Source organism: Cervus elaphus, chromosome 25 (genome assembly GCF_910594005.1).
Source record: "Cervus elaphus chromosome 25, mCerEla1.1, whole genome shotgun sequence".
NCBI lineage: Eukaryota > Metazoa > Chordata > Mammalia > Artiodactyla > Cervidae > Cervus > Cervus elaphus.
In genome coordinates this window covers 43,027,865-43,048,053 of record NC_057839.1, presented here as the reverse complement: position 1 = coordinate 43,048,053, position 20,189 = coordinate 43,027,865, and positions in this window count along the sequence as shown.

The window sequence follows — 20,189 nt, the reverse complement described above, 5'->3', positions numbered from 1 at the left end:
TTTAACTCTCAACTGTGAATGGAAGAAGAGATGTTTAATATTTACACATGCATGCAAAGCACAAACATAATATCTAACAATTTTGATCATGAAACACAAGGATAATGTGGGACAATTGAGTTGCCTTTTATTTATTCAGTTGACATTTGAATCACCTCTCTGCCAGACTTCTTCGTCCATGGCTGAAGTTACAAATATGAATAAAAAAAGATCCCTGGTGTCAAGGAGATGCTGGATTCTTGTGAGAGAGACAGATACTTTCAGTGAAGGAGTTGTGTGGCTCTGATGGAGACAGAAGATGCTGGGATGATGCACAATGATACTTTATGGAACCCGAGGGCTGTCAGACTTCAGGAAGTGTGGAAGCAGGACACGAAGTATCCAGGGCCAGGTCTGGGCGATCATCTCTCGTTTTCCCATTTCACAGTTTCTTCCTTCTATGCCTTATTTCCTTTTCTCTTTCTCCATCCAGCCACCTTACAACTAATGGGCCCCCTACAGTGGGCTGTCCCACTATAGTGTGTGAGGTCATACTATAATAGAGATGTTGCAGCCAAAACAGGAGGCTTGAAAGGCACCCACAGATACCTCTGAGAGATGATGAAAGGGAAGAGCAACTGGGGGGCAGGCAGAGGACAGTGGTTGTAATCTGGGTCACTTAAGTTAGCTTCTGTACGCAGTTTCAGAGAGCTCGCTCCACTTCTTTGAGCCTAGGAAAGAGGGAACAAAGACCTTGCCGGGTTTGGAGGCAGGAGGAGCCACCCACTGCTTTCTCCAGGGGCCACTGGTGCAGGGGCTTCCCAGGTGGCGCAGTTAGTAAAGAATCCGCCTGCCAATGCAGGAGACACAATAGACACGTATTGGATCCCTGGGTCAGGAAGATCCCCTGGAGTAGGAAACGGCAACTCACTCCAGTATTCCTGCCTGGAAAATTCCATAGACAGAGGAACCTAAAGGGCTACAGTCCATGGGGTTGCAACAAGTCAGACACGACTGAGTGCGCGCGCGCACACACACACACACACACACACACACACACACACACACACACACTGGTGCACGCTGCCAAGGAGAGGCTCAGGGCAAGTGTGGAGATGGGGGGCTGGCATAAAGCCAGAGCCTGTTGTTTTTTTAGGACTGAGTAGGAAAAGTTCCTGCCCAGAAACCATAGAGACTGGAGAATGTGGAGAGGGGGATTTTCTCTTACCTTCAGCATGTCTCGCTTACCTTCCTGGCCTCGCTCAGGAAGGAGGAGGTTGGGGTACTGTTGCCACTTGCAGTCACTGTTATTCCTGGAACTTGTGCCCAAGTTTCACTTCCAGGACCAATTACAGGGCAAATGCTTTCAGTGGGCATTAGTCTTTTGGGGGTGGGGGGGAAGATATTTCAGGTCACAAAGGCCCCGAATCTTTTTTTTTTCTTTCAAATAAATGTTTATTCAGCAACTATATTCACATGAGAAATAACTTTTTCAATTCTTAATTCACAACATATGGAAAAAATTGTCTTGAATCATATACCTAAACATAAAAGATGCAATTATAAAACTTCTACTTGCAAACATAGGAAAAATCTGTAATCTTTCAGGATCTTGTGGCAAGTAACACTTTCTGAGCCAAAACAATAAAAACTTAAGCCATATAAAAATGGTCAGAATTGGATTTCATCAGAGTTGAAAGCTTCAGCTCTTCCTAAGTCATGGTCAGGGAATGAAAGACAATCTGAAAAATGCAAGACTATATTCTCAGTCCATGTATCTGATAAAGGATTTGTATTCAGGAAAAAAGAATTCTTGCAACTCAATTAGAAGATAATCCAATTAAAAAGTGGGCAAAACTTTCAGACACTTTCAGTATGTTTCTCTAAAACATACTAATGGCCAGCAATCACTGCTCATTAAAGAAAAAATGCTTAACATTATTGGTCATCAGTTCAGTTCAGTCCAGTTGCTCAGACAGATCTGAGTCTTTGTGACCCCATGGACTGCAGCATGCCAGGCTTCCCTGTCCATCACCAACTCCTGGAGTTTACTCAAACTCATGTCCATTGAGTTGGTGATGCCATCCAACCATCTCATCCTCTGTCGTCCCCTTCTCCTCCCACCTCCAATCTTTCCCAGCTTCCGGGGCCTTTCAAATGAGTCAGCTCTTCACATCAAATGGTCAAAGTATTGGAGTTTCAGCTTCAACATCAGTCTTTTCAATGAACACTCAGGACTGATCTTTAGGATGGACTGGATGGATCTCCTTGCAGTTCAAGGGACTCTCAAGAGTCTTCTCCAACACCACAGTTCAAAAGTATCAATTCTTCTGTGCTCAGCTTTCTTTATAGTCCAACTCTCACATCCATACATGACTGCTGCTGCTGCTAAGTCGCTTCAGTCGTGTCCGACTCTGTGCGACCCCGTAGACGGCAGCCCACCAGGCTCCGCTGTCCCTGAGATTCTCCAGGCAAGAACACTGGAGTGGGTTGCCGTTTCCTTCTCCAAGGCCCCGAATCTTTAGGAAAGCTGACCTTTGTCATTGGAGAAGGTGAGAGGGGTGGAAATGGGGACACATAGCTGTGATTAGCTGGCATTTTTCCCAAAAGATAACATGGGTTTCACCTTGACTTCATTAAAAACAACCTTGGTAAGAATACTTGGGAAGTAGATGGGAAAGCTCAGTTTATTTTTTTTAAACTGGAAGATAACTGCTTTACAATGTTGTGTTAGTTTCTGCGAGTGAATCAGCTGTAAGTATACACATGTCTCCTCCCTCTTGAACCTCCCCTGCACCTCCTCCATCGCGCCCCTGCAGGTCATCACAGAGCACGGAGCTGAGTTCCCTGTGTTACACCGCAGCTTCCCACTGACGATCAGTTTGTTTTAATGAGGAAACATTGCCTCCTTTCTCTGCAGGGCCAGGAGCATTTCAGGTTCGCTTTACCAGGGAAGGTATTCACTCAGACTCCTCTCCTCTCCAGGGAGGGAAGGTGAAGCTGTGTGTTTTGAAAAACTGGCTTCTTCCTTCCCTGGAAGGAAGTGGGTCAAGGGAGAAGTGCTGTTTCTTTCCTGTTGTTTATGATCTTTACTCAAAAGGGTTATGGAGGTTGTTCCTACTGAGCCATTAAAGGCAAGTTTGAGGAAACTAAAAGAAAGAAAGAGAGAGGGAGGGAGAAAGAAGGGAAGGAAGGAAAAAAGAAAAAGAGAGACTTTCCTGGTGGCCCAGTGGTTGAGACTCTGCTTTCCCTGCAGAGGGCAAGGGTTCGATCCCTGGTCAGGGAACTAAGGTCCCGTGCATTACTCAGAATGACTAAAAGAATTGGGAAAAAAAGAAAGAAAATAAGATATTTTGGGAGCAAACTGGGTATTCTGAAGTGAAAATTTGGAGGTAGTGGGAAGAGGGGTAGCTGCCTCAGAAGTGCCTCAGAGGTGTGAGGGACACTGGGAAAGGGTCATTTGGAGGCTGTTGTTGAGCTAAAATCTTGCCAGCCTTCCATGTGGCTTGCGCAGTGTTTGGTGGACATTCTGGCTTCCTTTGTTTTCTATAACAACTTGATTCTAAGTGCCTAATCCTGAGGCTTCACCCTCCACATGCTGCCCCTTCTACTGGCGTCTGTAGGACTTGTGAGCCCCAAGGCGTGGTGGCGGTGGCAGTGAAGGCCCCGGTGATCCTCCAGGCCTGGGTCTGGTAGGTGTCCACCCGAACTGTGCCTCCTACACTCTGGTTCAGGCAGGCTGCCCCGGGACACCCCTTGCTCCTGTCCCCTGGGTTCCTTCACATCCCGGGGCCATGCTTCCAAGAGGGCACAGGAATCGCCCGAGACTGGTGCTTCCTCTCTGCAGCGGTCAGGGCTCACAACCTCAGCCTCTGGGCCTCAAGGACATCTGTCCAGTGGCATCTATCCATCCCTCCTTTCCCCAGGCACGAAGCAATGTTCTTCTGGTGTGGAGCAGTCTCCTTCTCCCCCAAACCCACTTCTAAGCATTCAGTTTCACCCTGGGCTTTAGGTTTTCAGAAGCCTCTGTCTGGAGTCTGTCTGTCTCATTTTCTTTTTCTTTTTTTTTCACTTTATACTCATGGATCAGCTTTATTGTCAATACAGAGTAAGGCCCAGCAACAGACTTGGAGGCTCAGCTGGTAAAGAATCCATCTGCAATGCGGAAGACCTGGGTTCGATCCCTGGGTTGGGAAGATTCCCTGGAGGAGGATGTGGCAACCCACTTCAGTATTCTTGCCTGGAGAATCACCATGGACAGAGAAGCCTGGCGGACTGCAGTCCATGGGGTCGCAAAGAGTCAGACACGACTGAGCGACTAAACGCACAGCACACAGCACCAGATGAAGAACGCAGGATGATAGAAGTCCAGGGTCTTAGGACCCGACTCTTGACTCTTCCACTGCTGTGTTGCCCTCTGCTCTTAGTGCTACCGGCACGTGTGTGAAATACTTCAGTGACAAGAAGCCCCTAAGACTGCTCCTGATCACACACGTACATTCTAACCATGATGTTTGTGGTTGTTTAGTCGCTAAGTCATGTCAGACTTGCTAAATTGTGTCTAACTCTTATGAACCCATGGACTGTAGCCCACCAAGCTCCTCTGTGTGTGGGATTTTAACACTGGAGTGGGATGCCATTTCCTTCTCTTCCAGGGTGTCTCTCTCATTTTCTATAGCTGTCCATTACCTCTCCTATCCCTGCCAAATGGCTACTGGCACAAAATTTATTACTTGCTGGAAATGGGGAATGGGCAAAGAGAAAAATTTGAGGGGAAATCAGTTAAGGCTTCAAAATGTTATTCTGTACACATGTAGTGGGGAACCTCATGTCAGTTGCCCAAGACTAAACCAGTTGAACATCTGGAAGCAGCATCATCTACTCCTGAGTTGTGCTTATTCTCAAACTGGTTCTGAGTACCATTTAATGTGTGTTCAAATCACACAGGTATCTTGTTCAGTCGGGTGGTGGGACTTGAGATTCTGCATTTTTCATGAGATCTGCTGGTGGTTGGAGGATCCCACTTTGAGTGGCAAAGGTCCTCTGCAGAGCTGTGAGGCCACCCTGAGACTGTTCCAGCTTCTTGTGATTGTGGTTTGCTGGCGCTGGAATTGGACATTGCTGTACCCTCGTAGGAGCTTCCCAGGTGGTGCTAGTGGTAAAGCACCTGCCTGCCAGTGCAGGAGACATAAGAGATGGTGATTCAACCCCTGGGTCGGGAAGATCCCCTGGAGAAGGAGATGGCAACCCACTCCAGTATTCTTCTTGCCTGGGAGATGCCGTGGACAGAGGAGCCTGGCGGGCTATGGGTCATGGGGTCACAAAGAGTCAGACACTACTGAAGTGACTTAGCACACACATATGCACACTGTTACGGACACTATGCTTTGTGATGTAGTGGTCATCTAGACCCACTCTGTGCCCCTGTTCCCCGCTCTTCTTCCCTCCCCAGCCGCCTACTCCCACCCTCACTGCTACCTCTTCTCTGCCTTACGGGACAATTCCACTGCCGTGCCCCGGTCCTCCTCACCTGTGGGGCTTCTCTGACAGTAGATAAATAACTGGCCAGCTCTAGAGAATCTTTAAATGTGCTAATACGAAAAAGTCCTTCTTCCTTCCTGAGAGAAAACAGGAAGTGAAACCTGAGCAAGCTAGTAAAGGTGAGTCAGGAGTTCTTTTTTCTCTCTGGGTTACCTTGCAAGTGGGAAAAAACATTGCAAGTTTCTACACTAGCCTTGACTTTGAAAGCAGAACTGAGCCTGTGGGAACTCCTGCCCCTTTCTGATAGGTGGAGGGAGGCGGGGAACTGACCCCATACTTGCTTGCATGGCCAGTGTTTGTCCCTCAAGTTGTTGGGAAGTGGCGAGCAGAGAGTTCCAGAGTAGGAGAAGCGGTGAGTTTCTTTTCTGCAGCCCTGGGAAGCTTCTGGTGTTCAGACTAGCCTGGCTTTAATCACTGTTACTTAGTAACAAGAAAGCAGGTCTAAAGTAGAGGAATATGATAAGACTGACCTGAGGGTTCTATAATCAGAATCATCAGTCACATTGCAAAGTCCAAGGGCTCAGGTGAAACCAGCAGTGTCCAGTGGACTGTAATGCCAGAGGATCCAGAAGGAGACCCCTGACCACATGGTTGCTGACCTGTGACTCTGGACCACAGTGAGAACCCCTAAGTTTTGAGGGGCAGGGAACCATAAGAGTCACCAGCCCTGTGGCCAAAGATACCATCTCTCACAGCAATGGCACCCAGACTAGCATCTTCTTTTTTTTTTCCTTTCCTAAGTTTACCTTTGCTCTTGGCTTTCTATGTTCCTGGTTTATGCAGTGAATTTTTTTTGGCCTTGTGGCATGTGGGATGTTAGTTCCCCAAACAGAGGTCGAACCTGTGCTCCTTGCATTGGAAACATGGAGTCTTAACTACTGGACTGCCAGGGAAGTCCCCCAGACTAGGGTCTTCAGAAAGCTCCATCACCATCATCTGGGGAGATTTGCTAATAGTGACCTCAATGTCTATCCTAGAGAGGCTGATTCAGCAGGGCCCAGTGAAGTGTATTTTAAAAAATACTGTTGGGCAATTTTTGACTTACAGTCAGTCGGTGCCTTAGCACACGATTTGCCAAATTTTTAGCAGAAAAATTCATTTACTAGATAAATACTATTGAACAACTACTGTAAGTCACATATTGTTCTGAGTCCTGGGCAAGCTGTGAATAAGACAGATTACTAGAGCTTCACAATATGAAACAGATAAAAATGAGGAGTGGATTTTTCAGGAATTGTTTGGCAGAAAATGTCTTTTTTTTTTTTTTTTTTCTGCCAAGCCTCTGAAGTACCATCAGATTCTGTGGCATGGTTCTGAGAACTATTGCCATGGAGACCTGGGAAGCAGATTGGAGCAGTAAGACTAGACCAGGGTTCAGTTTCCAGGTGATTAGGTGGGGACACCTTATGGTCTTACTTTGTGCACATAAAACATGGGGTACAGTACACAGCCTCCAGAAGGCCCTCATGGTGTTTGATTTCTTTCCCTTCTCCTTACTTTGGGGCAGGTTACCTGATCTAGAGGGAAAAGAGGAGGAGGAAACAAGAGCATAGAACCTGGAGGTGTGTTGCAAGAGGGATCTGCAGATCAGGTGGGGTGATGAGGAGCACAGATGCAGAGGCCAAGAAAGAGCCCAAGAGCTGCCATGGCAAGGAGCACCCACAGTGCCGAATGGTGTAGCTGCTGGGGGAAACAGGAGCTCCTCAGAAAAGTGAAACACGGGATCACCATATGACATATCAAATCCACTCCTAGTCATAGATTCAAGAGAAAGGAGGACACATGTCCACCAGAAAACCCAGCAGTATTCATCATAGCCCCAAAGTAGAAACAAACTAAATGTCCATCAAGTGATGAATAGATGATAAATATGACACTTCATATGGTGCAATGAATATGAGGAATATGATAAGATTGAACCATAGTATTGAACCATAGAAAGAACGAAGCCCTCCTTTATGCAACAGCATGGATGAACCTTGAAAACGTTACAGAAACTGAAAGAAGCCAGTCACTAAAGACTAGATGTTGTATGATTCCATTTTTATGAAATGTTCAGAATAAGAAAATGGAAGGAAACAGAAAATGGATGCGTGGTATTCAGGGGCTGGGGAAGCAAAGGAGAGGGAATGAGTACTACTGGGCATAGGGTTTCTTTTTCTTTCTTTCCTTGGCTGCCCTGGGGCTTAGCTGTGGCATGAAGGATCTTCAGTTGTGACTCTTGGGCTCTTTAATTGTGGCACGTGGAATCTAGTTCTGCGATCAGGGATTGAACCTGGGCCTCTTGCGTTGGGAGCATGGAATCTTAGCCACTGGATCATTAGGGAAGTCCCTGGGCATGGGGTTTTTTCGGGGTTGACAAAAACATTCTAAAATTAGTAGTGGTGATGGCTGCAGAGTGTTGTGTATATACTCAATGCCCCTGAATTGTATACTTTAAAAGGCTGTTTTATGGTATATAAATTATATCTCAATTAAAAAGAATAAAAGAGCAACTACAGAGAATAAAGTCAACCCACATTCTATGGCCAAGAACTAAAAAGCTGGGTAGAACCTTTCGTACCACTGCGAGAATCCATGAGAGACTGCAGAAAGGGACCCAGGGTCCAGATGACAAAACTGGTCGGGCCCAAGATTGCCTTTCTTTGCTGGGACTTGAATAATTTATCCACGTCTCAAAAAAGGGATCAGCGATGAACAAAACTATGACTGTTATAATACTGGGTTGACTGAAAAGTTCTTAAGATCTTATGGGAGAACCCAAATGAACTTTAAAAAAGAAAATTATTTATTTATGTTTGGTTGCACGGGGTTTTCTTTGCTGCCAGTGGGCTTTCTCTAGTTGTGACGTGTGGGGCCTACTCTGTTGTGGTGCCCAGGCTTCTCATTGCGGTGACTTTTCTTGTTGGGGAACACAGTCTCTAGAGTGGGAAGGCTTCAGTAGTTGTGGCACACAGGCTGAGTTGCTCCGTGGCATGTGAAATCTTCCCAGACCAGGGATTGAACCTGTGTCCCCTGTGTTGGCCGAAAAATTCCTATCCACTGTGCCACCAAGGAAATCCCCAAATGAATTTTTTGGCCAACCCAATAATTATCTGGAGGAGGTGCAGACTCTGTTGATTGTTTTGGGCTTCCCTGGTGGCTCAGTGGTAAAAAAAAAAAATCTGCTTGCAATGCAGATGACATAAGAGATTTGAGTTCGATCCCTGGGTCAGGACGATCCCTTGGAGGAGGAAATGACAACCTACTCCAGTATTCTTGCCTGGAGAATTCCATGGACAGAGGAGCCTGGAGGGCTACAGTCCATGGAGTCGCAAAGAGTCAGAGAAGCTGAAGCTGAATCTCCAATACTTTGGCCACCTGATGTGAAGAGCCAACTCATTGGAAAAGACCCTGATGCTGGGAAAGATTGAGGGCAGGAGGAGAAGCAGGCAGCAGAGGATGAGATGGTTGGATGGCATCATTGACTCAATGGACACAAGTCTGAGTAAACTCTGGGAGAGACTGAAGGATGGGGAAACCTGGCGTGCTGCAGTCCATGGGGCTGCAAAGAGTCAGACACGACTTAGTGACTGAACAACAGCAGCAACAACTTGATTTTTCAAAGACCTAGTTCTAGAAGCCTATTCAGATTGTTAGAGAAATTTAACACCGGGTCTGGTGTAGTGCAGGGTGGTAGTCTTCAGGACTAGAGAGAAACTATCTATTTTTTTTTTTTTTGGCTGCATCAGGTGTTAGTTTCGGCATGAGGTTCTTTAGCTGGGGTGTGAAAACTCTTAGTTGTGGCATGTAGGATCTAGTTCCCTGATCAGGGATCAAACCCAGGCCCCCTGCATTCAGAACATGGAGTCTTAGCCACTGGATCACCAGGGAAGTCCCTAGACATAATCTTTTATGCTAGCCCATCAGATGACAGCACACGGAGCTGCTTGAAGGAGTCTCATGGGCTCCTCCTGGGAGTATTATTATTTTCAGGAGAAGCAACTTGAGATTTACATGCAGTATGAAAATGCATTAGGGGGAGAGACGGTATTTCAGGCATTAAGCACTTGGATCACGGATGGGAATAAAGGCCTGCTCGTGAATGGTAATTCCGCTCTCTGGCTCCTGATTGCCTTTGGGTTCTTCCCCGTGAATGGTTCTGACAATCCATTTTACTGGATGTCTCACTGTCACTTCCGAGATGCTGCATATGCTCTGCTGCACATCTATGACAGTGTCAGGTCTGCAAAACTGATTAAACAAAGAAATCCTCTCAAGTTTGCCTTTAGTGTTTTGCAAGGAGCGTGCTCACCATCTGTTTGTTTATATGCTCTTGTGATTGTTTTGCACATTATCAATGAGTAGCATGCAATTACATCCTCATAATGGCAAGTAGTAAACTGAATTCCCAGCAAAGCATTTCTGGGGGAAGAGACGTACAGTCCTAGTGCCCTGAGGAGACTCCTCAGTTAGACAAGCCAGTGGCTCCAGGGAGATGAGGGCCCTGTGGTCAATCACTGAAGCCTGGAGTATTCTGGCAATCCTCATCAGGTCATTAGGCAGCAAATGTCAAAGGCTGATGGGACTGCCAGACTGAGGATTGCCAAGAGGACCTGTCTGAACTGCTCCGCATTTCTGATCCAAATTATTCAAGATAAACCTCTCTTCTGGAATTGACACTGAAATAAAATGATCCCAATGATCCAGATATAATTAGAATCTCATTTGTTCATTCATCTTTAAAAAACAGCTCTATTGAAATATAATTCACATACCAAAAAAATCTGCTTCTAAAGAGTATACTTCAGTAGTTTTTAGTAGTTGTAGTTTTCAGTTTTAGTAGTTTTCTGAACCCCTGGAAACCACAAATCTACTTCCTGACTCGATGGATTTGCCTCTTCTGGACATTTTAGATAAACAGAATCATAAGATATGCAGGTTTTTTGTTACTGGATTCTTTCAGTTGGTCTAATGTTTGCAAGGTTCATTCATACTGCAGCATGAATTAAAAATTTTATTCATTAAAAAATTCATTCATTAAAATTTTTTTAAAGTTACAGTAGAATACATTTAATATAAAATGTACCATTGTAACCATTTTTGTGTGTAGTTAAGTACTGTTAAGTGCATTCACATTGTTGTACAATCAATCTCCAGAAGGCTTTTCACTTTGCAAAGCTGAAAATCAATACCCATTAAAAAAGTCTCCATTCTTCCCTCCTCCCAGCTCCTGGCAACCACCAGGAAAAACCAACTTACCAGAAACCATTCTGCTGTTTCCATGAAAATGATTATTCTAGGTACTAGCTTCTTTCACATAGCATAGTATCCTCCAGGTTCATACATGTTGTAGCATGTGTCAGAATTTCATTCCCTTTCAAGGGCTGAATAATATTCCAGTGTATGCACATACAACATTTTGTTAATACATTCATCCATATGGATGGACCTTTGAGCTTCTTCCATCTTTTAGCTATTATGAATAATGTTGCTATGAGTATGGGTATACAAATATCTGTTGGAGTCCCTGCTTTCAATTATTTTGAGTATATACTTAAAATGTTTTTGAGTTCTGAAATGGAATTGCTGAATCAGACGGTAATCTATGTTTAATTTTTTGAGGAACCAGTGTACTGTTTTCTACAGCGGCCATACCATTTTACTTTCCTGCCAATAGTGCACAAGGGTTTCAATTTCTGTATGTCTCTAGCTTATTGTTATTATTTTTTTGATAGTAGCCATCTTAGTGGGTATTAGGGAGCATTCATTCATTCTTAATGGCCATCTGACATGTCACGCTAGATGAGTTGGGGGGCGGCTATCAGAAAAGAAAACATGTAAGCAAGATAGTAAACATAGTCTTTGCTTCAGTCTTTTATTTTTTTAAATATTTTTTTAATTTAATTATTTGGTTTAGCTGGGTCTTGGTTGTGGCACAAGGGATCTTTGATTTTCTTTGAGGCATGTGGGATCTTTGGTTAAGGCGTGTATCTTTAGTTAGTTGCCATGTGTGGGATCTAGTTCCCTGACCAGGGATGGAATCCAGGCCCCCTGCATTGGGAGCACAGAGTCATAGCCACTGGACTACCATGGAAGTCCTGATCCTTGCTTCAATCTTAGAATCCATATAGGGAAGTAAGATAATTTTAACTTCAAGATTTTAAATTAATTACTATGTCCCAAACACTGTGCTCAGTTCTTAATGTGTTTTCTCTCGTTTAGTCCTTCCAACAGTCCTGTGAGGTCGATATGATTGCTGCCACCTGAGAGGGCAGGAAACAGACATGCCAGTGATTTATCAAATATGTCCAGGCCAGAGTTCAGAGCCTAGGTGAGCTATCTTTCATTCTGAAGCCTCTTTATTAATCAGAGGGTGAAGTTAACCTGATCGTGCAGGGCTGGAGGGACGGGCTCCACCTTCAGAGGTAAAGGACAGACAATGCTAGGGCCCACATCTGACACATTAGTCATCTGCTGTAATACACTTTTACTCTGCTATCTAGAACTGGAGCAGGATTTGTAAGGAGGAAGGGACACAGAATTCACCTAGATGCCTTCCATCCTTTCCATTGCTAATTTCACAGAAAAGGGAAAAAGGAACCCAGGCCTCTAGCTTGTGTCTTAACTAGCACTGTACAAGGAGATATGAAGAGGTGGGGGCCAGGATCTGAACGTTGACCTGTTGACAAGGCTGATTCTTGCTTAATCTAGGACTGTTTTGCTGATTCATGCTTCTTAAGCACTGGACCACCAGGGAAGTCCCTGACTTTCCTTCCTTTTTTGGTCAGCTATCACAGAGGTAACCAGAGATGAACTATGACAGAACCCATCTCCCTTCTTCAGGATGAGACTAGGGTTGGGCACATGACCCAATTCCTGCTAAGAAGATATAGGGGAAGTCTTTTGATGGGCACCTGGCAAATTTTTTTTTCCTTTAAGAAAAAAATTGGAGCCTATCTTGCAAAACTCTTTTTTCCTTATGCCTTCTACTTTCCTTCTCAGTGTACTAGTGTGAAGATATATAGCTTGGAGTTGTAACAGCCACCACGTGACTGTGAAGTGACAAACTTATGGATAAGAAGCCAAAAGGATGTTAGAGGCTGTGTCCTTGATGGGAGCGGATATCTCTGAGACCCAGAACTTGCTGCAGGACTGTGGACCTCCAAACTTCTTGAGGTTGCAGATAAACAAAGATCTAGGGGCCTTAAGCCATCATTGATCAGGAATTCTGTTTGCAGTATTTGATGTATTTGACATCCTAACTGATTCATTACCCAGCCAGGTTTTAAATTTCCTGAAGTCAGGATACTGTATTTAATGTCTTTGTATCTGTCATCATGCCATGGAAGGTTCTCGTCCATAGAGTAGGCACAAGTTTATTGAACTAATACATGAATAGGTAGAAGAATAAACAATAGCTGTCCACAATGCTCCCTCTTAAAATATGGGTCAGGTCGGCCATGGATTAGGTGGAGCGTCCTGCAACCAGAGACCACATGCCATTAGGCTCATGAAATCAGAATCTTAGAGCTGGAAGAGACCATCCCTAGATTACTGGGTGGGCTCCCCTGGTGGTTCAGACAGTAAAGAAGCTGCCTGCAATGTGGGAGACCCAGGTTCTATCCCTGGGTTGGGAAAATCCCCTGGAGAAGGGAATGGCAGCTTTGAACAAGAGTGCAGTGGAGAAGGCATGAGGCTTCTCACATTGGCACTGCAGTGATTTTTGGACTAGACCTAGCTTGAAGGCTGAAGCTGACCCTTCTGACTTTGAATGAGTGATAAAGACCAGCAAGCAGGCAAGAGCAGCCTTGAACAAGATGGCAGTGGAGAAGGCACGTGGAAGGCAGAACCTCTCATTCATCTACAGGTTCCCCAAATCCAGACCACTACAGGGAGACTCCCTAGAAACAGTTGCCTGTACTTCAGCTCTGATTCAAGTCCCATTGAATCTAGTCCTATTCCAGTAGGTAGGAATTTAGGAGTGCTCTGATGATCAGTCTTATGTGTCAACTTAAATAGGTCATGTCTAGATGAAACACCAGTTTAGATGTTGTAAAGGCATTTTAAAAGGTGTGATTAACGTTTAAATTGGTTGACTTTGAGAGCAGCAGATTACCCTCCATAATGTGGGTGGGCCTCATCCAATCAGTTGAAGGCCTTAAGGGCAAAGACAGAAATTCCCCAAGGAAGAGGGGATTCTGCCTGCAGTCTGCCTTTGTACTCAAGACTGAAGCATCAGCTCTTCCCTGGGTCTCTAGCTTGCTTTGCAGATTTCAGACTTGCCACCCCCCACAATCGTGTGTGCCAATTCCTTAAAATAAATCAAACTCTTTCTCTTTCTCTCACAGCACCCTCTTTCCCTCCCTCCTGCACTCTCTCTTCACACACACGCACACACACACACACACACACACACACACACTACTGATTCTGTTTCCTTTGGAGAACCCTAACACAACTACCCTCAAGTCCAAACATACATGGCCTTTCTAAAATTTGGTGTTAGCGAGGATATTTATAGCTGGTGGGGGTGGCTTTGCTCTCAGGCCTGATCTCACTGAGGATAAGCCTGCAGGAAAAACCAACAGGAGGCATGGGAGGAAATACAGTGCACACTGACAGCCCAGTTTAAACAGTACCATGAACCTTTGTAGCAGCCTGCTTTGAAAGAACCTTTTTTAAAAAACTGTGTTCTTTCTCCCATTATAGCTTTCTGTCTATTCATCCTTCTGACGATGTTTGTTTCTCCCACTCTTGTGGGGAATCTGCCATATAGCAGCCCCCCTCCCAGACTTATTCATGGGGTAGATAGTCAAGGCAACAACAGCACATGTCTGTTCTATACCAGAGCTCATCACCAGGCCAACTGCATGGGAGGCAGCAGGGGAAGTGCTATACGGATGCTCAGAGGCTGGCTTAATGCAATTGAAATTGATGTTCCTGAGAGGAGAGAGCCGCAGAGCTGGAGCTGCAAATAGAATCAGTAGGGGAGGGGACTGGGCTAGAACAGGGACAGAGGGAGAATGTGGGCCTGGTGGGCCAGGGCCTCCTTTTGAGCAATGCGATTACCTTGAAAGCAGTGAGACAGGACATAAGGGCTGCAGAGAGGGATAGGTTGACAGGCAGTTTCTCCCCCTGCACATCCTCTCTGATCACAGAGACAGTTAAGGGACCATTATCCCTGTACCATCATGGATGCCAGATGCACAAGACATGATACTAATCACTTTCCTGCATCCAGTGAAATGACTGTGTGGAAGCACTTGAAGCTATACCAACACCATCCATTTTACTATTATCTTTGGTACCCAAAGAAAACTAACTCCTATAGGTGGGTTGCCATAGCAACATACAAGCAGTAGCATGCTTAGTTGCTCAGTCTTGTCCGATTCTTTGTGACCCCAAGGATGGTAGCCTGTTAGGCTCCTCTGTTCATGGGATTCTCCAGGCAAGAATACTGGAGTGGGTAGCCATTCCCTTCTCCATGGGATCTTCCTGACCCAGGGATTGAACCAGGTCTCCTGCATTGCAGGCAGATTCTTTACCATCTGAGCCACCAGGGAAGCCCAATACTATATATATATATCTTCTTTGCCAAACTATCTATCTATTGTTTTTTTTTTGCTGAACTTCTTTGCTGAACTGCATATATAGTTCAGCACTTCAAAAAATTACTATCTATCTGATGATTTTCACTGAAATTCCCTGAATTATAAACTTTAAAAGATAATTAGTTGTAGCTCTTGACATCACTTTTCAGACAACAAGGATAGGATGAGGGGACGTTTATGGGTGAGTTTTTGTATATGGAGAGTCATGTGGTGTTTGGAAGTCTTTGTTACGGGTATAGCAGGGCCTTTCCATCCTTCCTTCTTACTAAGTCAGAGAACTCATATAATATATAAAAATAAACGGTTGTAATATTCTTTTAGATATCATTTTAGGATGACTAGAATGAGTTACTATGCTGTGATATGTCATCGAAAGAATGCTATCTCCTTTCTTCTCATTCAGAATTCACAGCAATGTCCTATAACGGGAAAGTTACTTTGTTTAAGTCAACAGAAGTCTTGACAACCTCCCCAAAGTGGAATTCTTAAGCAGAGACTATCTTACCAGCCCTCACCGCAGGGGGGTGTTTGGCAATGTTTGGGGACATGTTTTGGTTTTTGTGACTCTGTGTGTGTGTGTGTATACTCAGTCCTGTCTGACTTTTTGTGACCCCATGAACTGTAGCTTGACAGGTTCCTCTGTCCATGGGATTCTTCAGGCAAGAATACTGGAATGGGTTGCCATTTCCTTCGCCAGAGGATCTTCCCCACCCAGGGATCGAACCCTTGTCTCCTGTGTCTCCTGCATTGGCAGGCGGATTCTTCACCCGCTGAGCCACCTGGGGATGTACCACTCACGACTGGGGGAGGGATGCCTCAGTGAGTAGAGACCAGGGTTGCTGCTGAACACCGCAGAGCACAGCCCCCACAGCAAGGAATTATCTGGCCCCATACCAACACTGTCAGGGTTGAGAAAACATTCCCAAGACCAAATTCTTCAGAGGGGCCCCTCTTCCCAGCCCTTGTGGGAAACATGAACTTAAGGTGTAATTACAAACATCCCTGGCTTCTCTCTTTCTCCTGCATTCTTGGCCCCTCTTCTCCTTTCTCCAGGACAGCCTCCTCAGGAGAAATGGCACGTTTTTAAAAGGAATAGAAACAATACTCCTGTTTAGACGTTGATACCTTTAACCCTTGTCTTTTTCAGCTGGCTTTGTTTAGCCCCTGAATCAACCAATGAGCCATGCACAGGCAGTCCAAGGGGTCAAGGTCACACGGGTGTGTGAATGGCCAGGCTTCCTATATGCCTCCTTTGGTCCTCAAAGGGTTGTGGGCAACGGTCAGGCCCCAGTGCAGGGAAGACTCCATCAGGCTGGGGCTTCCTTTTACCTTTTTTTTTTTAAAGGCACTTGAAATTTGAGGAATGTGAACTTAAAGCAAACGGCAGGAGACATCCAGCTTTTGTTTGAGGGCTCTCCTGGGTGAGGGGATGCCTTGCCTCATCAAAACCATCATTCTTGTTGTTCAGTTGCTCAGTCATGTCCCACTCTTTGCAACCCCATGGACTGCAGCACACCACCCTTCCCTGTCTATCACTGACTCCTGGAGCCTGCTCAAACTCATGTCCATTGAGTCGGTAATGCCATCCAACCATCTCATCCTCTGTTGTCCCCTTCTTCTCCTGCCTTCAATCCTTCCCAGTATCAGGGACTTTTCTAATGAGTCAGCCCTTCACATCATGTGGCCCAAGTATCAGCTTCAACATCAGTCTTTCCAATGAATATTCAGGGTTGATTTCCTTTAGGATTGATTGGTTTGATCTCCTTGTAGTCTAAGGGACTCTCAGCAGTCTTCTTTAATACCACAGTTCAAAAGCATCAATTCTTCGGTGCTCAGCCTTCTTAATGGTCGAACTCTTCACATTCATACATGACTACTGGAAAAACCATAGCTTTAACTATACAGATCTTTGTTAACAAAGTAATGTCTCTGCTTTTTAATAGGCTGTCTAAGTTTGTCATAGCTTTTCTTCCAAGGAGCAAGCCATCTTTTAATTTCATAGCTGCAGTCACCATCTGCAGTGATTTTGGGGCCCAAGAAAATGAAATCTGTCACCGTTTCCTTTGTTTCTCCATCTATTTTCCATGAAGTGATGGGACCGAATGGCATGATCTTTGTTTTTTGAAAGTTGAGTTTTAAGCCAGCTTTTTCGCACTCCTCTCTCACTTCCATTAAAATTGTCTAGACTCAGAAATAAAGGTGTCTGTGAGGAGTCAAGATGGAGGAAGTTTGATAAAGTACACTGCTTATAATATCTTTCTTGATGTGGCTCAGGCCTTGCTGTACTCCTCAGAGCCTAAACAAGCTTTGCTTATCTAGAAGCTTCCAGGGCTGAGACTAAAGTAAGAGAAAGTGGTTTGCTCAGGGCACAGAATTCATGGAGACACTCACTCTCAGTGTCCTGAAAGCTCAGGTTCAGGGCAGCAGCAGCCTGAGAGTACCCCAGGCACCTCTCATTTCATTCTAGTCCTGACCCTGAGGTTGCCCAACCCTCACAAGGGCTGGGAGCTGCCTCATGCCATTGGCAGGACATAGGAGGATATGAAACGTGAAATTCCCCAGGACTGTGAGTGATTGCAAACCTCCTTTTGTCCAGCTTTGGAAATAAACCCTAACAAGGTCTCTTAGCCTCACATTCTTCCTCCCAGCTCTCATCCAGCCTATTCTTAGTCCAAGATTATTTTTACTTGGTTCTCTAAGTTGTCTGTACTATCTTTCCATTTCCAAATCATTTATATACTCTTGTTTCTGACTATCCAAGCAGTATCTCTCTTTTGACCTTCTGAATCCCTGTAGTTCTCAGTTTGTTCCTTATTTGAGGTACTTGTCAATGTTGTTATCCTCTTTTTCTTGGCACATTATTAATTTCTAACTTACTATTTGTGGTAGGTTAAATAATGGCCCTTGGACTGCAAGGAGATCAAACTAGTCAATCCTAAAGGAAATCAATCCTGAATATTCATTGAAAGGACTGATGATGAAGCTGAAGTTCCAATACTTTGGCCAACTCATTGGAAAAGACCCTGATGCTGGGAAAGATTGAGGGCAGGAGTAGAAGGGGGCAACAGAGAATAAGATGGTTGGTTAGCACCACCGACTCAATGGACATGAATTTGAGCAAACTCTGGGAGAGAGTGAAGGACAGAGGAGCCTGGTGTACTGCAGTCCATGGGGTCACAAAGATACAGAAATGACTTAGCAACTGAACAAGAACAACAAAATAATGGCCATGTCCTAATCCCTGGAACCTGTGCCTTTTACCTTATGTGGTAAAAGAAGGGACTTGCAGATGTGATTAAGGACTTTGAGATGGGAGTTTATCCTGGATTATCCAGATGGGCTCCTATGATGATCACAGATGTCCTTATAGAAGGGAGGCAGAAGGAAATTTGACTACAGAAGCAGGAGATTCGAAGATGGAAGCCAGGGGTTGGAGTGATCTGAGCAGGAGTTATGAGCCAAGGAATGTGGGCAGCCTCCAGAAGCTAGAAATGAGGAAAACAAGGAAACAGATTCTCCCCTCGCAGACTGCAGAAGGGAGCTGCCCTGTCAATACTTTGACTTTAGCTCAGTGAGACTGGTTTCAGATTTCTGGACTCCAAAGCTACAAGAGAAGACATCTGTGATTTTGTTTTTAAATTTTTATTTATTTTTAGCTGCACTGGGTCTTCATTGCTGTATGCGGGTTTTCTCTAGTTGCGGTGAGTGGGGGCTACTCTCTAGTTGCAGCTCTCATTGCGGTGGCTTTTCTTATTGCAGAACGCGGGCTTAGTAGTTGATTTAGTTGCCCCATGGCATATGGAATCTTCTTGGACCAGGGATCAAACCTGTGTCCTTTGCATTGACAGGTGGATTCTTCACCACTGACCACCAGGGAAATCCCAATCTGTGTTGTTTTAAACCACTAAGTTTATGCCTACTTTTTGTAGCAGCACCAGGGAACCAATACACTATCCTTGTAGTTTAGTAAATAGTACACATGGTGTTCTAGACCATGTACACTGTGAATCAGCATCACCCGGGGTTAAAAGTACTGGTTTAGAAGCAATCAAACCTGGGTTCAAATTCTGGCTGACCCGTGTAATAGGCTTTTGCAAAGAACTTGTCTACTGGGCTTTTGAACTTTCCTCCTTTATAAGGCAGACAGTGTTAGGTGTGCATTTTCCACTTTCTATTACAAACAGAGCTCTGATTTTGTATACAGTGGTAAAAGTGACTATCTTAAAAATAAGCACACTGCATGGTCTCTCTCAAGGCTACAAGCAGCCATGGATACTTCTTGACCAGTGGTCATTTCTGGGAGGGACTTCAGAGAAAGCTCTTTAGAAGAGGAGTTGAGGTTGATTTATCTGGCATGCTCCTTTGTCCTTGGATTTATCTTCTCAGAATGCCACATGCTAAGAATGGTGGAGGGGAAAGGTAGACTTACCTTGGGTCCCTAATGGAATCATAGAGAGAGTGTTCTAGCCCTGATCTGCTTACCTCTAGGCTTCTTGCTTTGTGAGAAGAATAAGCCCCTTCTTTGGTTAAGCCCCTGTTTTTTGTGCTCTGTGTTGTGTTAATCCTATGATTCATTGTTTGTTCCACTCTTGTGGGGCTTATCCTATCTTTGATTCTAGTATTCTAGTACACTGTGCATGGATCTCCCATTGAGTCCTAAACAACTTGAAGGAGGTATATTACCAACAAGGAAGAGCACAGGCTCTGGGGTCCAGTAGACCTGGTGTGTTGGTCAGGATGAGCGGTGCTAGGTACCCCAGCAGATGGAACTCAAAGTCTCTGTGGCCTCACACAAGAGAAGCATGCTGTCATTCAGGGAACTAGGTCCTTACCATTTTATAGCTCTTTACAAATGCCTAATCTCATGAGCCCTGGAGGAGTGCATGGCAATCCACTCCAGTACTCTTGTCTGGAGAATCCCATGGACAGAGGAGCCTAGTGGGTTACAGTCCATGGGGTTGCAAAGAGTCAGACACGACTGAAGTGCCTTAGCAGTCTCGTTAGAGTGGTTTTCTGGTGTATGTAATTATGAACTTGGACAGACAGAGGTACTTATTAGATTCAGCTATAAGAAAC